This window comes from Callorhinchus milii, unplaced genomic scaffold (assembly GCF_018977255.1).
Source record: "Callorhinchus milii isolate IMCB2004 unplaced genomic scaffold, IMCB_Cmil_1.0 Scaffold4, whole genome shotgun sequence".
Taxonomy (NCBI): domain Eukaryota; kingdom Metazoa; phylum Chordata; class Chondrichthyes; order Chimaeriformes; family Callorhinchidae; genus Callorhinchus; species Callorhinchus milii.
In genome coordinates this window covers 36,179,089-36,200,722 of record NW_024704745.1, presented here as the reverse complement: position 1 = coordinate 36,200,722, position 21,634 = coordinate 36,179,089, and the positions used below count along the sequence as shown (strand labels likewise).

The 21,634-nt window shown below is 37.4% G+C and overlaps 1 non-coding gene across 1 annotated transcript; it reads left to right on the top strand.

Moving 5' to 3' along the window:
* The first annotated feature begins 2,906 nt into the window (after positions 1–2,906).
* trnaa-agc lies at positions 2,907–2,978 on the top strand. Its single transcript has one exon. It is a non-coding gene; the product is annotated as a tRNA-Ala (tRNA).
* The last annotated feature ends 18,656 nt before the right edge of the window (positions 2,979–21,634 follow it).

Here is a 21,634-nt window from a genome sequence, read left to right as displayed (position 1 = left end):
TTTCTGACCCATTTAACATGTATATAAACGTTGTTAATTCCATGTCATCTCCAGTCAAGAGAGATTTAAACAGAAAGAATGGCTGTGTCCCTGAGATTTACCTTACGTATTTGTCACTGGTGACGTAAGTGATAGCCCTTATTATCTTGGGCTCCTAACATTTCAGATTGTGCCATTTAGTTTTGCATGTGGCAGATGAACTGCTGCCTTTCATCGTCAGCACACCACAGCCATGTTTATCCATCATTGATGTTAGCCTACATATTAAAAAGAAGGTTTAGGCAGTTCTTCATACATGACACCTCATTTACTTGTCCCATATAATAGATGTGCTCCCTTTTAATTAAATGATCTTGGTTGATTCTTCATTTAGCTGTCTCTGAAGGAAGATTTTTGCTTTGATGATTTTGCTCTCAAAGCTGCAAAACGAGGACACCTCACAAATTCTTAATACAATTTCAAATACAGATGACTGGAAGAGCAGTTTCAGCAGATTTTCAATGTGGCAGTGGGGGGGGTTGCAGATAGTGAAATGAATAAGTAAACAGGTTCAGTAGCAGTTGGTACTATAGTATTCTACACTCTGTTAAGCTAACTGGTATCTCTTCTGATACCTTAGTTCTAATCTGACTCTGAGGTCAAGAGGAGAGAAAAAATCATTAAAGAGTATTCACCCCCCAGAATGCTGTCTAGTGATTCCTGTTTGAAGGCATGAATGGGTGTAAGGAATCACAAGCAGCAGAATTGAGGAAAAAAATTAAGTTTGATATTTTTAAAATGAACTACATACTAAATTTATACTAAACATTTCTATGTTATTAGAGTTGAATCCAGAATAAGAATAGGGCTTTAGGGTTTATAGGAACCAAGTGGGAAGAATCCTTGTCCCCAGTGACTGGTCTGTCTCTCTAAATTATTAGAATGAAATATGTCTTCAATGGATGTAATGTATTTTCCCATCCCATCTTCTCTGAGGCTTTTTAACACCAGCACTAATATACAACGTGTGGCATTAACAAGCTATCGGCTACTGTTTATGAAACCACCATGGCCGATTGGTAGCAAGTACAATGGGAAACCTGTCACTTTAAATCAAACATAATGCTACTTTCAGATAAATATCAGTCTCTTGCAGTGTCTGTGTAGCTAGAAGCAGTTCATCTTATCAAAGATTTATTTTCAACTTAGCACAGAGAAGACTCTTTACTCCCACTGAGTCATGGGCCTTGAAAGACTTTGCAATGTAGGGAGTACCACCTCGGAACCAAGCTACTATATGATAGTACTCTTTCACTGCGGTTGTATTAATATGTATGGTATATACAGGATACCAGTTCAATTTGCTAGAAATTCTGGGAAGGGACTATGCTGAGTCTTTGTTCAAACAACCAACTTTCAAGAGTAGAAGATCAGGTAGAGCTTTGAAAAAATATCTGCACGACTCCCTCTAGAAAAGACCAAAACAAATATTCTCCTGAATGTGTGCCTTGTGGGTACTGCTGGAGGTTGACTACTAGAATCACACAGCTTGCCTTTGAAAGCACTGTCTGGCAAGCTATTCACTGCTACCCACTGCTATCCATCAGCCTGGCTCGGTGATAACATTCTCGCCTCCGATTCAGAAGGTTCTGGGTTCAAGCTTGAACTCAGTGCTGGTGGTGTGATGCATTGTTGGAGACACCATCCATTGGATGAGACATGAAGCCAAGGTCCCGTCTGCACGTTCTGGTGGACGTTAAAGATCCCATGGCACTAAGCAAAAAGATAAGGGAGTTTTCCCCCATGTCCTGGCCAACCATCTCCCAAAATAAAATTTTTCATTCACTTCATGCCTGCTTGTGTGACATCACCCCAAACATACTACACTTTGCAGTAAATCTCGTGAAGCACTTCGGGAATTCTCTTGACCTGAAAGGCACTATAGCAAATGCAAGGATTAATATTATTATTAAGTAGGAAGAATCCTTATTTCTATTGACTGCTCTGGTTCTCCAAGTTCTGCCGGTGAACCATTCTATGGTGTCAATGAACTTGGTGCCATTAAACCTGTATTCCAACAACAATTTTCAGAATACATCTGGCCTATAGAACCTCAGCTTAACTCAACTTTCTTTTTTTTCTTTTTTATGACCTGGAAACATAATGTGTAGCAAAGATACTGGGCTATCTGCTTGGTTTTCTAAAAGATCCTTAAATTGGACTCTTCTCAGATGTTTTCTGATAATTTCAACAATCATCTTCCGTAAATGACAGATACAACCAAATGTCCCATAATTTTTGGACACTGCATGACATTTTTTTTCTTTAGGATAGTGATGATGACTGATGTTACATTACAATCTTTGTAGAAACTTCATACATTGTTGTTGTAACTGCATCCCCTCCTCCTTTGATCAGCTCAGCAGGTATTGTTGTCGATGCCACACAATATATGATCTTTGTAACGTTCAGTTGATCTCTCCAAGCTATCACAAGATACTGTGACCGCTTCATAAACAATTAGATGCTTGCGGTGAGGACAGAAACTTGCAAACTGCTTCTCCTTTGGCAGTTTCACTTTAGGTATTGCCAACAGCGGACTTTCCAATTTGCTCTGATGGTTAAAGATGTTGCAACACTCTTATGACATTTATTTTGCTTTATGGCACAATTTTCTGCAATAATTTATTGTATTATGTTCTTCCAGCTTACTTCACTGCATGTGCAGATACTTTGAAATGCAGCTGAAAGTAATCTGGCTGTGCCACATGTCATACTGCACACAGATTTAAGCAGCTCTTAAGGATTTGAAATAAAAAAAATTATTTTCAGTTTGGTAAGTGAAAAATATAATCTTAATTATATCAGCACAGTTATTTATGTTAAAAAATAACTAAGCTACAAGTGAATGAAGAGTGCTGATATGGAGTCCTGTAGCTCAGTGGTTAGAGCACTCACCGAGCAAGTGAGAGACCTGGGTTTGATTCCCAGCAGGGCAAACTGTTGGGCAAGTTTCCTTACTCCATGCGCCTCTGTTTACCTAGCAGAAAGTAGCAACCTGGTTGCTAGTTGATTGCCGGATCACTTTCTTGGGGATAATAATCCTTAAAAAAAAATAACTTGGTCACTCAATCCAGGACTGTTTTTGGGACACTGCCATGTGCAATTGGTTGCTCTGGAGATGATTGGCTGCGAAAAGAAAATAAGGAGCTTCACTCTACCCTGACTTGGTGCATGAACCTGACCACCAGATGTTTGAAATGGGAACATTTTTCTTTGCTTGTAGTTAACAACACTCACACTGATAAACACAAGCCTTAGAAATTTAGAATACTTTTTAAAAAAAATACATGTTAATGAAACTAAGCTAAACAAGATACTGCAGGGAGATACTTTGGTATCAGGCACATAAATGAATGGCAGGCACACCATTTAACAGGCAGGCACACCATTTGACGGGCAGGCAAATAAGTCACCAGTTTAATAACAAACACTGTCCTCACGGAATTAAACAATCAATTTGAAATGTCAGCTGGGTATATTTAAGTAATTATTTAAGCAACTTGGATTCCTTATTAAAGAATCCCATTACAAAATACTACAAATTGCATCCTATACTCATCAAATTGTCTTTTTATATCATGAAATAAATTGGGATGATTCGCAATAAATGGCATTTGTTATATTTCACAAAACCTGTCTTGAGCTAGTAGTTGCCATATGCTAATAATAGAAATTTTTAACATCACAAGATAGGTTCAGATGAAAATGGCTCTTCACCCTATTTGATCTGATCCTTTCAAAATACCAAATTGACTATCCTCCCATTGCAGCAAACAATAAGCTGTTTTTGAATGAGACCAAGATTCTGGCCTCAACACACTTCCTGATAACCATTCTAGTTGTTATTTATCCTCTGGGTAAAGAAATATTTATTTATGTCTGCCCTGGATTTGACCTTTGCAAACCTTAAATCTTTGCCCTCTTGTTCTGCTGGCTTGGAATATCTGAAACTGTTGTTCTGGATTTACTTTCTGAATGCCATTTAGAAACCCGTAGCATATGATCTAGAAAATTATAGTATAAGTGTATGGTACCTTCACATATTTTGCCCAGTTGTCTTTTCTCATTCTTGGACTTATTCTCATTTAATTGGATTTCCTATGATTTTCACATGAGCATGATTTTGATGGATTACAATGGGACTTTGTTCTTGGTGTTCTTCCACACCTTAAACATATTACATAGTCTAGTTATGCAAATGTAGTTGATCATTTGAAGTTGATTCAAACATCATCAGCTTTTTAAGGTCCCCAAAATACAACTTTTATACATGTTACGTGAATTGTTGGGTCAAAATCAGTTGCAATCTAAGCACTTAGGTAGCTGAGGAAAATTAAAACTGACAGATTGGAAGTGATGTGCCTTATGAAGCTGAATGATTTTATTCCTTCTTGTAACATTTATGGTAATGTGTAAGTCTATTATAGCTTCTCTAGCTGTGTTCTGCTTCAGCTTTTATTTGTGCACGTGGAATTCAAAATGTTATTATCCTCTGCAATGTCACCCCTTTCAATCCACTTGAATTACTTTCTAAGTAATGTCTTTGTTACAGCACTTGTTCTCTTTTCTGGTACATTGAACTACAGATACCCATAATGAAGAAGTATCTAACGAGGATATATTCATCCTCTTGTTCTGTATGCTGAAAGCAGAAAATTGTGTAATGTATTAGAAAGAGAGTAATGTTTGAATTTGTAACATTTTAAAAATAAATTTATGGTTTGGTTCTACTTCCTTGAGCTAGAAATATCATAACTGATTTGTGAAGAAATGAGTGAAAGCCTTGTCTGATCAAAATATTGGGGGAAACAAAGTTAGCTAATATTAGACAACAGTAGAGTATTGTCGTGAGTATCTCACCTGTTCTGAACATTTTTGCCACCTGAAATAAATTCCTTCAAACTAATATACCTTGTCCTTTTTTAAGATAACAAAGCCTCTCACATGAAACTTTTACATACAAGTAATGAAAGTTAAATTGACAAGATGCTAAAGTCAATAGCAGATGTGGCAAACTGAGGGCTGTAAATTATATTGTAGAGTCAAAACAACAATAACACGGTACAGCTCCATTATAACAAAGGATCCAACCCATGACAAATTACACCCTCTCTGTCTATAATCAGGGCTCCCTGTACCTCCTTGCTCTCCTCAATATCTCTGCCACATTTGACACTGTTGACTACTCTATATTTTCTACATTCTCTTTCCTAATACACCTCCACTTTGTTGATTTTGTTCCTATCTGGAATAGCATTTTTGCTTTGTCTCTTCTGATTTCTCCCCTGCCCTTGCATGGTGACATGCAATGCTACTTAGAGCTCTATCCTAAGTTCTCTACTTTTCAACAACTACATTCTCCCCCTTGGTAACATCAATTGTGGGCATGAACTCCATTTCTCTATACATGGATGACACCCAACTCTACCTTTTGTCTCATTAGTGCTAACCATAACACACCTCACAATATGGATTTTTTTTAACTGATGCAAGTAAAGTGATATTTAATATACATTTTACAAATGAGCATTGCATTTAATTATAATATATATATAATTGTTATAAATGTCAGGGAATTAGGGAGTAAAGAAGCTTTATACAATGCATGTTTTTATAGATGATGGATTACACTTGGTGATTCAAGCCCCCATCAGAGCTATTTTAACAAGCACAAAAAACAAATCCCAACACTCACTACTGTAAACGAACATCAGTGCAATGTATTGGTCGGCCTCCCACGGTGTCAAGGATTTCTGTAATCTTGACTTCTATTTATGTCTGCTTGAAAAATGGTTAGAAGATAAGTACACTTTTTTTTAAATCCTACTGACTCTTTACTAACATTAAGAATTAAACCCAGTTGAACACCAGTTAGTTGTTTAATAGTTTGTGGCATTATTTGCTGCATTGGATCCATGGCTGCCAAATTCGGTGTCTTATTACAGTTTTTCAAGTGTATAAATTCTACAAGAGGCAATGTAGCAAAATTCATTAAGGCTCCTTGTGTCATAATGAAATCATTTGACTAATTAAGAGCCCATGAGTCAGCATGCAAAAGATTATAGTTGACAGAATAGATATCAGTGCCTCAGGTTTGTCATAGTACAATCTTGTTTATGTCAATATAAAATTGAGTTAAATCAGCAGTCGGTATTTCAGATGATTAATATGTTTATGTTAATTTAAGAAATGAGTGAAGTTTATATGTGCTTGGACCAAATTTTAAGATGATGTGAAATCTATAATTTATGTTTGAACGTGTATAAAGGAGTTCTGATATAAACCATTTTTCTGTATTGAACTGTTCCCTTATTTTAAGAGCTCAGAATTTTAGCTGTTGTAATGAGGTGTGAGACACAGCAAATCATTTACATGTAATGTTAAATGCTAGGTAATGAAAAAAACAGGAAGAATCCAAAAGCCTTGCAACAAAAAGCAAGATATGGCCTGAAATATATGTGTAAAACCATTCAGTATGATGTCATTCCAAATCTAGGTTAAATTTAATGAACTTTAGTGGGATTTGTGTTTTCAGTTCTTATATTGATATTTACAAGGTCAAATTATCAGAATTTGTATTTCTATATCGTGAATTTTGTAGAATTGGAAATCAATCTTTCTCTGGAAATAAGGAGATCATTGCTTATCTGAAATGCTCTACACTGTCCAGTGCCTTGGGACGTCGTCCCAACGTGAAAGGCGCTGTACAAATGTAATCTTGCTGTTGTATCTTTTACAAGAACAACTTGCATTTTTATGTGGCTTTCGCATAAAAAGAACATCTAAAAGAACCTTTAAAGGGACTGATATACTTTCTTTTATTTTTCCTTTCTGAATCCATACTGCCATATAGAATTAAATTGTTTTCTTGTAATGCATTGATCCTGGTAAAACACTCAGTTCATCAGTACTGGGACTCAGTGTATCAATATTAGAGTTCAGTGAATCAGTACTGGGGTTCAGTTCATCATCAATAGATTCAGTCCATCATGAAACAAAGGTTCATGATGGATTTAGGGGTCAGCGCATCAGTAAAATGGGTTGAGCTACATGAGCGTAAGGTCTCAAATTCACATTCTGCAATAAAGTTTGAGTGTGTATATCAAAACATGATCATAAAATACTTTAAATGGTGGAAATACTTTATTCATCTATCTATTTAAGTTTTTTTTTAAAAAGATGAAAAACACCAAGAGTTGATTCAGATGGATGTGAATAAGAGTAAATCCATGTTCTTCTGATACTAATGTTAGAAAATAAAATCAGCCAAATCTGTAAGGAAATAACGCTAATTCCTTTAACCAGATATCAGACTATTTTATTATTATTCGTTCGTTATTCTCCAATATCCCGATGGGTCAGACCAAATTCTTGAGGGTTGCCTTCTGTCGGTTGGCAGGCCCTTTCAGAATCTAGCGACTTATTGCTCAGTCGAGATCCTGCGTCGATTGGTACCTTGGACCGTTACCTCTGTGGGCTTGTTGTCATTTACTGATAAGAGGTGACCCCCTGCCCGTTATTCTTTCAAAAACAGAAAAACAGATGTGTCCTATCCCATGACTGTCAGTCCAGTTGTCCCCCACACTTAACTTAAAAGTTAACCCATTCACAACATCTATTATGATTCTAGCAGTATACAAAAAGTGTATATTCTAACACTCGGGCAATGGTTATACTCCTGTAATGAAGCTGCTTTATTTGTGTTAGTACAGCGAGGTTAAACAGACAGCTGGTTCCCTTTCAACATCACTTTCAACCAGGTGGAGAATAATAAAGGGTGGGGTAAAAACTTAGGCAAGTTTCCTTACTCCACATGCCTCTGTTTACCTAGCAGTAAATAGGAACCAGATTATTAGCCAATCGGTGGATCTCTTTCTGGGGGTAATAATACCTAAATATTTTTAAAATTTGGTCACTCAATCCATGACTATTTGTGGGACATTGTTGTATGCAATTGGCTGCTGCGTTTGGCCCACAAAATACAGTCAATCCATTTTACAATATATTCTGTGAAGCACTTTGAACATCTCAATTACGTGATAAGGTGCTATATCAAATGCAAGGATTATTATTAAAGACCATGGATTGAAAAGCAAAACGTTGTAAGTAGCCAGACCATCTCCCTGAGAGCTGAAAATGGACCTAAGAGACAAGATTCCACTGTGTTTTACACATCTCAAATCTATGCTGCAGTGTGTATGAGTCATGCTGCTCTGGGAACCACTCGATGGTTTGAAGTGCAGGATTCCAATGTGATTTGCGGTGTCTGAGCCCCCATTTATAATGCACATTGAGCGACTAATCTCTGCCAGAATTGCAATGATTTGCTATCAAATTTACAGAGCAAAGGCAACATTAATAATCCTATTTTAAATCAGTTTTAATTAAACCTCCAGTTTGAATGCCCCTTGCATTATTTAATTGATTAAATCTATTTTACCATTGCCTGTAACCTTTTGCAGATGCTATTTGTACAGAGGTATTTGCGGAAAATTTCCCTTCAACTTTAAGAACACAACTTACACAATTAATATAAACATCTATAATTAACGACATTTAGAACATAGCTGGGACTTTTCATCAAAAGAAAAGTTCACCAAACTCAACTGTACTAGATTTTTTAAATTACTTTTCTTTCAAAATCACAGATAATTAGCTTCAGATAGTTGTCTTAATGCACAAGAGACAAAACAATGATGAAAACACTGCATTTATTGGTTAAACCAGAAAACAAATGTGATTTTTTGTGCAAATCAATTCCGCTTTTTATTACTGAATTGTGTTTTGGTAGCTCTGCAAGGTAACCTCATCTTCTCCGGTGTTGAACCATGTAGTGCTGAGCTCTAGACTGTTTCTTGTTACATGGCCACCAGCATCAAAAGTAAGATAGTACCATACAATATCATCAAGGATACAGCAGGCAATGTAGTCCATGAGATCATCAGATCAAATTCTTGAGAAACTGTTGCTTTCTTTATTTGTGCATAACACAAAACAACTAACAAGTGTAATCTTCAATTTGGCAAGGAAGCCACAAGCATCAGAATATCAAATACTGCTACCATAGCAACCCTGCAGCACAACGCATATCAACTGCAAAACATCATAAAAAGGATGGCTTCTTGCATCATGATGACAGCAAAATAAACTTCTAAAATTAGACTCAAGAAAAACCACTGTGCTTAGAACCACTTAGATGTTAAGTCCAGCAATTTGCAATAAATAAGTATGCATTACGTCAGAAAATATTAATATTTATACTATGAGAATATACAACATAAACAGGATAAATATCCTCAACATCAACAGAATCCTTATGGTGCTATATGAATGAAACAGACCAGGCATCACCATGGACTTCAACTGCATCTCTGAGACATTATTCTTTGTTAAATCAAATTATTATTTTATTAAAAGCAAGGATTATTATTATTATTTACTGTGGAGATGTCTGGTTATGGTTTCTGTTTGTCTTTGCTTATGTGTTTACCCCTCTCTCTCTTTCTCACATTCAGTGTCTTTGATATCTGGATTCTTCACTCACAAACATGATATTACCATCTGATATTACCATCTGTGTTGTGATCAAGGTTTGATGGACTGATAAGATTAAATCATCCATCCTTTGCCTAGTTTCTTCTTCCTAAAATGCACAGGTTCACATTTTCCTGCACTGAATTTTATTTGCCACTTATCTATCCACTCTATTCACCCACCTCTTTTCTCATGTAGTCTTATGCAATCTGCCTCACTGTTTCCCATGCACCTTCATTTGGTATCAGCAGTAAATTTAGACACCTTGCCTCCTATGCCAGTTCATATATATATTATATATACATTATATATAATATATGTGTAAAACATATGCAAACCTGCTTTATGCTGCTGATTATGCCAGTCTGAAAAGACATCCCTTTACCACCATCCCCACCCACCCCTGACTTTCTTCAGTCGTCTCTCTATCATGCTACCACATTCTCCTTAATAACAAGTGTCTTATTTTTAGCCACCCTCCAATCCAGTGATTTATTCACTTTGAGTCTCCCTAACTTTTCCAATACTCTCTAGTTCCATTAAGTTATTAATCCTAGTGATGCTCAATATCTTCCTATCCCATTTTCACACTCTACTGTGAAAACGGAGGTAACATAACCAAACAACTATATCTTTCCTTCATTGAGAAGGTTAAGGAATGACCTGCTCAAGGTCTGTAAGCTTCTTTGTTATAATACAGTAAAATAGTAAACACACATAATCTGTCAGCCGAGCTCAGTTGATAGCGTTCTCACAATTTGCTGTGAACAAATTGAATGCCGTGTCCACCCCATAAACATACAGTCCTGTAACTCAGTGGTTAGAGCACTCGCTTTGTAAGCGAGAGACCTGAGTTCAATTCCAGGCAGGGCAAAACCCTGGGCAAGTTTCCTTCCTCCACACGTCTAATAATAATCCCTCCAAAACAAAACAATAATAAATTGGTCATTTTCAATCCATGACTGTTTGTGGCTGCCGCGTTTTGCCTACAAATATACAGTCAATTCACTTTACAGTCTATTCTGTGAAGCGCTTTGAGACGTCGATAAGACGTGAAAAGTGCTATATCAAATGCAAGGATTATTATTTATTATTATTTTTATAATATTATTATTATTATTATCATATTATTATTATTTATTATTATTATTATTATAGTCACTTCACTTTACAGTATATCCTCCCAAATATAAGGAATATTATTATTTATAGTGACTTGGCAGTTTTTTGATTTAAAATATCATCACAGGCCATATATCAAAGGATTATTATTTTATTATTATAAATTCATCCAAGCATTTCAAAACATATTTCATTTGCTGACATCAAATTGCTATGCATTTCTTTATAAAATAAGGTGCTAAAAACTACAGACTTATAAATACACAGTCACTACACTTTGCAATAAATCCTGTAAAGCGCATTGAGAGTCTTTATATCAAATACAGAGATCATGAATATTATATAGCTTCCTTAATTATATCGGGCAAGGTTCTATGATCCGTAACTGTTCATGCTCACTATTTCATATGAATACGATAGAAACATATCTCTCTCGAAAGCTACAATGGATTCCGCCTCCAACATCCTACTCAGCAGAGCATTCCACAATCCAACTATACTCTGGATGAAAAAAATCCTCAGAAATTCTCCTTTCTTAATGCTGTTGTATAACTACATGCCCTAGACACTGACTGTATACACTGAAAGATACCAGAAGCTATCACCTGGCATTCTTTTCCTGTTAATGGAATATTTATTTGTGATGAGTTTCTTCAGATTTCATATCAATTGACTTTCACATTTTGAAATGCAACAAGAATAAAACCTCTTTTCAGGATCTTTTAAACTTGCGGACTGATTTCTCTCATCCAGACACGAGCAAGCTGTTCTTTGCTTGCATCTGAATTTTCTTCACATCATAGCCTTTCTGGCTTCTCCTCCTGCTCTCACCCGATCCATCCTTGGCCCTCTCCTCTTTCTGATCTACATGCTCCCTCTTGCTGATGTCATCTGCAGACATGGGGTACACTTCCACATGTGTGCAGACGACACCCAACTCTACTTTTCCACCTCACTTTGTGACCCCCAGTCCCCTGATGTTCTGTTAGCCTGCCTGTCAAACTTCAGGAGCTGGATGAGCGCAAATTTCCTTCAGCTACATGTTGACAAATCAGAAGCCATACTCTTTGGCTCTCGTCAACGTCTAAAATCTCACGGTTCTCACCTCCTCCACCTACCCGACCTCCCCTTAAAACTCTCTGAACCCATACACCTGGGCATTAGGTTTGACCCCCAATTATCCTTCCTCCCCGACATCCGGTCCCTCACCAGCACCGCTTTCTTCCACCTCCGACGCATTGCCTGTCTCTGCCAATACCTCACTCCAAAAGCCACTGAAACCCTGGTCCATGCCTTTGTCATCTCTCGGCTGGACTATTCAAATGCCCTCCTCGCTGGTCTCCCATTCACTACCATCCATAAAATTCAGGTCATACAAAACTTTGCCGCCCGCATTCTCACCCACACGAAACTCCGCTCCCCAATTATACCAGTCCTTGCCAGACTGCACTGGCTGCTGTCCCAGAGAGGATCAACTTCAAGATCCTCACCCTTGTCTTCAAATCCCTCCACTCCTCTGCACCCCCCTACCTCTCTGACCTCCTCTCTCCTCACAACAGTGCCCGTTGCCTTCGTTCCACTGGGTCTGGCTTGCTCCTTGTCCCCAGAGTCCTCTGTTCCACCATCGGTGGCCGTGCCTTCGGCCACTATGCGCCGAGGCTCTCGAACTCCTTTCCTCTTTCCCTTCGTCTCGCCCCCTCTCTTCCTATTTTCAGTCCCGGGATCCGTTACTGTGAAGCGCTCTGATACGCCGGCTGGAGTGGAGGGCGCTATATAAATCCTAGTTGTTGTTGTCATTCTGACAACAATAAGAAAAGCAGCAAAAGATTGATCTTTTGATTTTTCCTCTTTATCTCCATGAAAGATCTTAATACATTCACTGTAGGATGTTTAAGAAGGTATAATTGTACAATCCAGACCACAGATAAAATCATGATGACCTCCTCAATGAGTTAAATTTATCGCATTCCCACAAGAGTTGGAGGCAGGATGCCAAATTTGTTCCATACTATCAGCATTTCAAGTCCACCATTAGTTCTATTCTATGTTGTATGATGGGCATGTAATATGCTGAGTGTATTAACTGTAGGATTTGAAAGAAATACTGAAAATATTAAAAACAAGAAATAAACAAGAAAATCAAAAAAAGCAGTAAATCATCATATTCAAAGGAATGTTCAAAATGATAACCTGCTTTCCTCCTTCAATATTGATTTTGACCTGCTTTGGTTTCAATGATAATAATAATAGTTTGTTAACTTTCAACATCACCAGTCTTGAATCTATCAGTGAAATTCCTTTCCATCTTGCAACTAATGACTCAACATGAACTCCAATGATACCTTGAGAAAAAACAAAGGGCTGATTTCTTTATGACACTCCACCATCTGGTCCCTCACCAGCACCGCTTTCTTCGACCTCTGACGCATCGCCCGTCTTCGCCAATACCTCTCTCCAAAAGCCACTGAACCCTGGTCCATGTCTTTGTCACGTCTCGGCTGGACTATTCAAATGCCCTCCTCGCCGATCTTCCCTGCCGTTCATAAAATCCAGGTCATACAAAACTCTGCCTCCCGCATTCTTACCCGCAAGAAACACTGCTCCCGATCACACCAGTCCTTGCCAGACTGCACTGGCTGCCTGTCCCAGAGAGGATCGACTTCAAGATCCTCGCCCTTGTATTCAAATCCCTCCACTCCTTTGCACCCCCCTACCTCTCTGACCTCTTCTCTCCTCACAACAGTGCCCATTGCCTTCACTCCTCCGGGTCTGGCCTCCTCCTTGTCCGTAGAGTCCTCCACTGCACCATCGGTGGCCGTGCCTTCAGCCACTATGCCCCGAGGTTATGGAACTCCCTTCTTCATTCCCTTCGCCTCGTCCCCTCTCTTCCTATTTTCAAGTCTCAGCTGAAAACCTTTCTTTTCAACCGCGCTTTTGGTCACCTTCTTTCCTCTCTCCCTGGCTTGGCCCCGGGTTCCGTTACTATGAAGCGCTTTGAGACGCCGTCTGGGGTGGAGGGCGCTATATAAATCCAAGTTGTTGTTGTTCTATCATTGTTCTCTAGGACTTGCAGTAAATAATAATCTTTGCATTTGGTATGGTGCCTTTCAGCACAATTGTCTCAAATGCTCAAAAAGATATACTGTAAAGGGTAGTGACTGTATTTTGGAGGCAAATGCAGCAGCTAATTTGCTCACAGCAATGTTCCACCTGTCTCTATCTGATACCATAATCTCTTAACTGTTTGTAAAGTTATTACCTGGTGTCATGCTCTTAGATCTTCAAACTATCTGCATAGTATATGTTGTGAACTTGTATTGCATCTTACTCCCTGTGGATACTAATGCAGTATTGTTATATTATATATCTATGATTTAAACAGAAATTTCATCATGGCTGTTTTATATTAAATTATTCAGGAACATCAGTTGTGTGCTTTCACATGTTAAGGATTGTCCCTTCAAACTCAGAACTTCCTCAGATAGTTTATTCATTTGTTCAATAGGCCCCAAAATAACCAGTGACATTCAACACCATTTGTTCATGAATCAAATCTTATATACTGGGAAGGAATGATTGTTAAACCTAAGTCCATTAAGTGGAGTCCTGTAGCTTAGTGGTTAGAGCAGTCACCTCACAAGCGAGAGGACCTGGGTTCAATTCCTGGCCAGGGCGAAATGTAGGGCAAGTTTCCTTACTCCACACCTCTGTTTACCTCGCAGTAAGAAGGAACTCAATGTTAGTCGATTGGCAGATCACTTATCCAAGAGTAATAAATTTCTTTAAGATTAATTAAAATAATTTGGTCTCGCAATCCACAACTGTTTGTGAGACACTGCTGTATGCAATTGGCTGCCACATTTCGCCCACAAAATATATAGTCAATTCACTTTACAGTATATTCTGTGAAGCTCTTTGAGATGTCTCAAAGATGTGATAAGGCACTATATGAAATGCAAGGATAATTATTATTAAATTTAAACCAGTTTCGCATTAATCATAGCACACTTCCATTTGACTTAGTTTTAGATATTTATATTTCAATTCAGGAAACATTTGAAGAAAGACATTATATAGTATATTGTGGCAAAGTAGCTGTCATGTCTAGCTGGAATTACAATAACAAGTCTTTTTTAATAAATTTGATCATGTAACAGTTTTAGGTCAACACGGAATCCTACAGTGCACTAACCATTTATTTATATGTAATTTACTTTCAAGTAATGTACAGTCAAATTCATAGAATCCCGGTATAATATGGTCCTTATTTGTTTTATGAATGAAGCTTGCGCCAAGTAACACATATTGCAATATGGTCAGGAGACTTCTCTATTTGCTGTAGCAGCAGAACAGAAGCCTCAGAATGAACGACAAGATAACACCCTTATTTTGTACATTAGCCAAGACATTTTGCCAGCAAGTTAATTCAGTTTCATAAACTGATGAGCGGTCAGTCCATTGCAGCATTTCCTTTTCATGGTGCAGCTGTTCATATGAAGCTGGTACCTGATCAGCTGCCAACAAAATTCATCAAATTCTAAGTGAAAGAAAAGAAAACTGCCAGAAGGTTGTGTTATTGTATTGTACTGAGTTCACAGAAGTGAACTTCTGTTCTGTTTTACAAGCTAACAAATCCATGAGTAAGGTACATTATTTCCCTAATTTGCTAGCTTAATTTCAGGACAATGCCTGGTGAAGCAGTGCTGAAAATAACTCACACAGTCTGAAATTCTCACATGTACCTCACTTCTCATAGTCACAAGAAAAGCATAGTACTGACACTGAATCTTCAGTGAAACAGATGGCCACTTCCAAACTTGTCATTAAGGACACAGTTTAACCACATTCTTTGTCCGTTCTTTGAACTCCATCCCCCAGTGCCTTCGCCTTGCTTCCTCCCTTTCCTCCTTCAAGGCCGGTCTCAAGACCTTTCTCTTTGACTGTGCCTTCAGCTCCCCTTTCGACTCTCTACCCCCTCCTCGCTCCCTCCCTTCCCTCCCCTCACCCTGATCATTTCCCCCCTGCTCGGGTCCTGACCCAACTGTACAGCGCCTTGGGACGTCCTCCCGATGTGAAAGGCGCTCAATAAATGAAATCTTGTTGTTGTTGTGTGACATCTAGCACTGTTGATAATTATCACATTTTTAATGTGTACTCTGCACTCTATGCCTGTCTGTAGTCTTGTTTGTAATAGTTTACATTAAATCTTTTATGATTAAATAAAGATTAATGATTAAAATTTTAATGATTAAAACGATTAAATGATCAGTGGTTAGAGCACTCGCTTTGCAAGCGAGACACCTGGGTTCAATTCCAGGCAGGACGAAACCCTGGGCAAGTTTCCTTACTCCACACGCCTCATAATAATCTCTCCAAAACAAAACAATAATAAATTGGTCATTTTTAATCCACGACTGTTTGTGGGACACTGCTGTGCGCAATTGGCTGCCGCGTTTCACCCACAAATGTACGGTCAATTCAGTTTACAGCATATTCTGTGAAGTGCTTTGAGACGTCTAGAAGACGTGAAAAGCGCTATATCAAATGCAAGGATTATTTATTAATGAATACGTTTTGAAAAATACATCTTTTCAAAAGGCTTTGGTATCCCATGTGTAAAAACAGTGAAGTTCACACAAAGTCCAGTACCAGTTTACAGTAGAGAGAGTATGTGTTAGTGCTTCTCAGAAGTAGTCTCTGAGAAAACCGCATCATAAGAAACAAATAGCATCCACTGGTGGGAATTGTTGTATCTCACAAATAGAGAAAAATTAAAATGTATAACATTATCAGGATCTTTGCTGTTCTGTTATTTTTAAACTCAAAAAAGTCATTTTCAGAATAGTTTTTATGAACTTCACACTTCTGTGAATCTTTGTTAGGTCAGATTTTCCAGTAAAAGATTAGAGCGTGATTCCCTTGTCAGTGCCAAAGCAACTTGTTCTTTCACAGGCTAATGCACTTGGTGATCTTTCAAGGAAATGGCTGTCAATCGCTTCCCTGAAATGCTCACATTTACTTCCCAATGCATTGCCAAGTTGTGCAGTGTACAACAGATTGTAAATATGTATTAGGTATATATAGGATGGGACCTTTAGAGTGATCTAAACAATGGAATCTTGCTTTAAGATGCTGAATATCTATTCAGCAATGCTTGCATTACCAGTTGTGCTTTATTATCCATGTGTTTCGTCCAATGTTTGAGGTTGGTACAGAAGTGTCTTTAACTCTGTGTTCAACCTGCCCATGGTTTTCAAGGAGCCTGTCATTCAGCTGGTTCCCCTGCTCAAAGAGGTCTGGAATTACTAATTGGATCAAAGTTAAAGTATTAGGTTTTGCACAAGGGAAATTTGGAATCATATTTTCACATATCCAAGGATTCATATTTTGCCTTTGGAACTCTGTATATTGAAAGAGTTCAGAATTATGCAATTCATGCACCTGTAATCTCATCAATTTGATTATCACTTCACATGTAAACAGGGAATGTATTCATAATAATAATCCTTGGATTTAGTATAGCACCTTATCACATCAGAAGGATGTCTCAAAGTGCTTCACGGGATTTGCTGTGAAATCGAGTGATTATGTATTTGTAGACGAACGTGGCAGCCCAATGTCCCAAAAACAGCCGTGAATTAATGTCAAAACAATATTATTAGGAGGCTACCTGGGCCCATGTTCACTGAAGACACTACGTGCATCTCCCTCTCTTTCATAGTAGAAGGTCTATTCCTTTCTCAGTGTAATTAGACATAGTTGGTTTAGCTCACGATTTCTTCAGTTTGTAAACAGATTTCCTGTGCTTCTTTCTACACAGGTTGAGGTGCAGAGGGCAGGTTTCATGAACTTTGCTTGCTTTGAGTTAGAAGATTGAAGTATGATCTAATTTAGATGTTTAAAATGATAAAGGGATTTGATAATGCAGATACAGAGAAACTATTTCCTCTGGTGGGGGAATGAAGAACAAGGGAACATAATCTTTAAATTAGAGCTAAGCTATTTAGGAGTGAAATCAGGAGGCATTTTTTCACACAAAGGTTAGTGGAAATCTGTGGATACAGGATCAATTGAAGTTGCCTAAAAAGGCTGTTGATACAGGATCAATTGAAATTTTCAAGACTGAAGTCGATAAATTATTGTTAGGTAAGGGTATCAAGGTGAGCAATTGGATTTGACGTACAGATCAGCCATGATCGAATAGAATGGTAGAATAGGCATGAGCGGCTCAATGGCCTACTCCTATTCCTATGTTCCACAGAAGAATAAAAAGATAGGGAATCAAGCTCACAGACACACCACTGAAGTAAATCTATATTTTCTGGAAAAATACTGCCACATGAAACAACATTTTATCCATTGTATAGTAATTTGTCAGTGAAAACAAATTAATAAGCAGCATTTTCTACAGATTTGCTGATCCCTACCTTTACTGAAGAGTTAATATTGTTATTAACAAAATGTAATTTGTGTCTCTGGTTAAATAGATTATGATAATAATCAGCAAGATATCTGCTGCACTAATCTATTTCGCTAGTATGATAATTTCAAGAGCTGAAAGTAATTTAATGATCTATAAAAAACCAAAACATTTTTAAAGTTTTAGATAAATTAAGTGGATTGTAATGTTATAGAGAAGAATAGTTGAGGAAAAAATGGCAGAACAGAGTAAATTACATATTAAATAATTGATCCATTCTCCAAACTATTATTACAATACAAATGGTCATTTGCACTTTAAAACAAATAATCATTAATTCATACATTTGTCATGTGACTCTGCACATAACACTGAATCAAATTACTTGAAACGTAAAATTTACAATGCATAATGTGCAATATATAATAAACTTGCCTTTGAACAAAATTATCAGTGGTTAACAAGTAGAGCAGTATCTTCACCCGTAAAGTTAAGACTCCAGGTGCAATGCAATAATTTCCAGAATTAAAAGGATTGGGAGGCTATTATATTCCAGTATCTCCATCTAGTGATTTTTTATTAAGCTCTTTTAAGGGAATTTTCCATGATAAAGACATGTCTGAAAGATCACTACAGTAATGTTAGTGATTGATAAATGATGGATCCCTGTGTGAGCTTGAAACAAAAACATCTACTTGAAAACTATGTTGACCAGATGTACCTCAATTTAAAAAAATCCAAATTGTTTGCCAAAAACCTGTCCTGTTTGTTTACCCCTAAAACTTAATACCCCTGAAAAGAAATTGCAGCAACTGTGTGCTGTTAACATACCTGGCTGAGCTCAAAGCACTTTGATTGACCATTTCCAAAAGTAGTATTTGACTAAATGAAGCTCTATGATTGTGTGAAGTACTTTGTGCATGGGGAAATAAAAGCACAGCGCAATATGTATTTGTGATAAATAGCTGCCATCTGTAGTTTGCTGACATGTTTTTATGAATGATAACGTTACACTGTTGGAACTAATAAGATGTAATTTAACATGAACATAGTGTGAATGTGAATACTGGAGCCAACGGAAGATTTGAGTCCTAGTTTTGTGATTTTTTTCCAGTTTGAAACCTTCTTTCATTTTAATATACCATTCTTCAGAACAAAAAAAAGATATTTTTTCTACTTATTTTGAAAAAAGTGTCAGAAAAATCCCCATTTCTTGTGTAAGAAGCAAGCTGCCTCTGCTGAGAATCAAAATGAGTTGTGTGACTTGCCTATCAGTAATATTGAATCCATCTGCTGTTCCCTTGTATAGTGCTGGGAATGAATATAAGGTGATAAACACGTTAGTAGAAAAAGGGGTCAGGGAAAAAAACTTTGTAAAATGTTGCACAAAATGATTTCCTTTGCCCTCACGCTGTCTGAAAATATTGCATGATCAACAAGTTTCCACTAAAGGCAGCAATTTTGTTCACTTCAATACAATCACCAACTCAATTGGATATTTCACTTTTAGCACAATTATCTTTATATAGGATTTACCCTTTATAAACCAATATCTGGATTTGGGGTCTGTTTACCTGTATGATATACTCAAACGAACTACAACTGGAAACTTAAACAAGCAACTTGAATGGAGCAGCTTCTCCCTATGCTTCAAAACTTTCCTCTGTCTACTTTATATAATGAAGTGTTACCATTAAAGCTCAAGCAAATGTATTCAGCATCCTAAAATATATCATGCGATCATTTCCGTATTGCTCTCAAGTTCAAGACTATCTTGCATCTGACCAATACATTATTAGATTTACAACAACAACCTGCATTTGTATTGCACCCTTCACATAGGACAATGACTCAGAATGCTCCACGGGGATGGATTAGACACTGAGGAAGGGAGAGGGGGAGCAAGAGGTGACCTTTGGCTTTTTACAAGATAAAGAGAGAGGAATATAAATTATCTCATTGCAACGTTTGGCAAACGAAAGAAGGTGCAGCTTCACTGCAAGTTACACAAACAACGACAGTATTCCAGTGCGCACAGTCTGTTTAGCACAATGTTTCTATTGATTCTCTTTTCCAGATCTACCCACAGCACTCAGGAAAGTTAACATGGATTCCGCCTCAACCAACCGGCAGAGTATTTCACAAATATACCCAGCAGACAAATTTTCTGGGGCTTTTTTTTATTTCCAACATATCTGCAAAATACTTGAGAGGAAGGGAGGGAAAAGAACAAATAATTACTGAGGAATTGTTTCCTTTTGTGAAGGCTGTAATTTAAAACATATAATGGAATACATAAAAAAAAACTTGTACAACACAAAGCAGCAAAGTAAAATACAGGGCCATTTGGTAAAAGCTGAATTGGGATCTTGGAATGTTAGTAAAACCGTTGTAACAGAGGTCATCAGCCCACTTTAACCATCAATATGACTCCTGCTGAGGATGTACTAGCTTAGTGGCTTAGTGAAATGTAATGGAATAGTAACAAGTTGCGATTTCTGTGACGGGAATTTCTTTGAGACAAGTGTAAATTTTTATTCTATTTATCGATAAATATATATATTTTAAAAAATTAAACTCAACACCAAGCTTGTGTAAAGGTTCAGCGAGCCTGTGGCATAGGGAGAGAAGGTTAAGGAGTTCAGAAACACAGGTCAGAAGATGTTGAGCCAAGGAGGATGGCTTCCATCGTGTACATGTTCAACTACAGAACGTTCGCACTCACCCAAGGCTTGATGTCAGACAAGCAGGCAGTCAGAATATCAGTTGGACTGAGATGCCACTAAAGGAGGAAAAATGGATTTTGTGCCATCCGCATACACGTGGAAGTTGACCCCATGTCTGCAGATGGTATCACCAAGAGGGAGCATGTAAATGAGAAAAAGGAGGGTGAGAATAAAGCCTTGCAATACACAACAGGTGACTTTGCAGTCATCTGCAGTCCTATAAAGCAGCTAGGGGACATGCAAATGTAATAACCTTAATTAATGAAAGTGTTTCTGAGTCTGCACAAATCTCTGATAAGACTAAATTCAATACAATTAACTGAAGTCAGAAGTTAACTTTATTTTGTTGAAAATCACTGAAGCAAGGAAGACTAGTATTTTAATTGAAGTTGATCATTAAAAATGAGCAATGTTTTGTGACATCTTTATGATAGAGAGTTAATTATAGAGATAAAATAAAAGATGGTTATTTTAGCCATCAAAATAAGTTATTACCTGAAAGAATGTTGGCCTTTTTTTTATTATTTAGAGGAAAAGAACCAGAAAAACATATTGTCATTTTCTCCCTTGCTTTCACACAGAAGCAAATCAAAGGTTTATTTCAATCCAATGTATATGGTCATGTTATGTTTGTGCTTTACGCTGGTGAAAACAGAGTCCCTTCAGATGTTTATTACCAGAGTAAAAAACACAGCAGTTTTAAACAGAAGGTGTTTTTTTCTGCTTGTTCAAAGCCCAATACTTAAAGCTATCAGATAACAATTTAGCACTAAATTATCTCCTGTAAGAA